We start from the raw sequence: 2,521 nt of genomic DNA, 5'->3' as shown, positions 1-2,521 counted from the left end.
AAAAGATAATTCTATGTACATTTATATAAGTACTAGATATGAATCTATACCGAAAATATAATAAAATAAAACTGATTACATAATAATATGAAATGAAATAATTTATGTACATGGACAAATAAAATAAAATGTAAGTAACAATAGAATGAAAACACATTTGCACCTATGTACAATATTTACATTCTGGAGGGGAACTCCGTGCCAAGGCTTGTCACCCACAAGTGGAAAGCAAGCCAGGGTTCCAAGAGATCCCACCGCTTGTCTTCCAGCCGCGTCACAGGTATTGAGAACGCTTGAGCAGATTACAATCATGACTTGAGTAGAACTCCATCAGCAATTCATAAAAGGTCTCGGGGTCAATGCCGTTTAACCTGATATTTTTTCTTGCTCAATTTAATTTAATTTTGTCAACATGACGATGGACTTGGTATGTGATGTGGAGCTGTTTTTTATCTTAGCAATTATAAAAAAAAAAAAAAAAAAAACTGCTTCCCTGCTCCCAGCGGATACCATAAAATGACCTTCAGGAAAGAAAGGATACATATGTTTGTTATGTATACATGCATTCTTATTTTTATTTTATGTATTGGATTTGTTTTGCGATAGTAAAATTCATAGAAGGGTTAGAAAAAAAAAATTGTTTTGTTTTCACACCTTATAATGTAACATGGCAATCAAAAGGAGAAGACTCAGTAAAAGTATATATTACAAATTTCATATATTATATATTTTAACAAAGGGTACGAAAAAAATTATTGTTTTTATATTTTATTCACAATAGGACAATAGCATTGTCCAATATTCTATTTTGAAGTTTACCTCATTCTTTATATTTTTCGTGATATATATTGATTATATATATTTTTTAACTACATTATTTTTATCTGTATCTGAAATGTTTACTTTATTATAATCAAATTTATGATTATTACTAATATTATGCTTAGTGCTATAGTATTAATGAGTTTTATGTTGCTTTACTCTTGAAATTAAATTTTATGATATTTTTCTAAAATATCAATTACTTTTAAATAGTTTAAAATCAATTTTATAAATTACATTATATTTCTAACTTATCATTCATATTTGTTGAATGATGTTTTAATTTATTAACTGAATTGATAGAAATGATAGTTACTAATAAAATATAAATAATAATAGAACAACATAAGAAGTTGAACATAACATCCATAGAAGAATATTAAGATAGAAATGAAATTTTAATTTGATAGATGTAGTAAGTTTTATGATTAACAAGAACAAGGTAAATGTGTAATAATTTACAATTATAATTTATTTGTAGAATTTTTATATATATGAAATATAATATTATGTTGGATCTACACGTTGTCACATGCCATCAATTCGAGACTTGAACAAATGCTTGGTAAACAAAGAAAGCAATAATTTCGGTAACCACATTTTTTTTTTTTAAATTTTTTCAGATATTACATTCGATTTACACAATTTCCATTATAAAAAAAAAAACACAATAAATATTGGCTAAATGAAAGATAACCTAAATTTCAGCAAACTAGCTTGTTAACCTAAAAATTCAACCTTCGTTCTAGAGTGTGTATCACAAACTTAATTTAACCACCTAGACATATAATGTCTTTAGAAATGTTTATTTTGGGCTATATTAAATAGAAAATAAACTGTTACAGTTAATTAACAAGAATTGTTTCAAATCTTATTCATATAAATATCTTCAAATATTTACATCGAATCAATACAATTTTAAAATATACCATCTTAAACTAGAGTTAATTATATTGTTGGTAGTTTTGAAATGGTGCTAACACAAACATGCGGAAGCAGCACAAGCTCCCTTTGAGTTTTGCCCCAAAACTAACACCCCACGCTGGCGCATGCGCGAATTTGCCATCATTTGGCAAATGTGTAGAGGCACTTATAGATGTAAAATGTAATGTTTATATGTCAAATATTTTCTTAATATAATAAAAAGTAAGGTATAAATGAAGTAAATAATAAATGAGTCATTAGATAATATATTGATAATTTCAAAATATAGCAACTTGAAAATGGGTAGGATCGGTCTGAGTCCTAAAATTTATAACTGTAAATCCATAAGTGTGTTCAATGAATTTTCTGAATTTGTTATATTTAATTTAGAAATAAATATAACCTTCCCATTTAACCAATATACAATATTAAAGGTACTTTATTATACATACATTGTATTTTATCTTCATATCTCTAATAATTTATATCCTTTGCTATGATAGCAGAAATGGCTAATTGCTTGTCTAACTACAAAATGAATTTATAAATCCTACCATAGGATTTCACTCATTAAAAAAAAAAATAGTTTACGGGCCTCAGAAATTGGTTGACATACTGGGGAAAAAAAGAAGGAAGGTGCGAAAAAATCATGGAGGAAAAACAACCAAACAAATGACCAAATGAGGAACCATACATGATAGATAGATATCATATGTTTTAAATATGTTGTAATGTTTTTACCTCTTTATAACATTGATAATATCGTGTGTTTACG

Source organism: Halyomorpha halys, unplaced genomic scaffold, assembly GCF_000696795.3.
Source record: "Halyomorpha halys isolate HHAL.00 unplaced genomic scaffold, Hhal_1.1 Scaffold1691.1, whole genome shotgun sequence".
Lineage (NCBI taxonomy): Eukaryota > Metazoa > Arthropoda > Insecta > Hemiptera > Pentatomidae > Halyomorpha > Halyomorpha halys.
The sequence above is the reverse complement of the archived record's forward strand: the minus strand, read 5'-3'. Positions refer to the sequence as shown.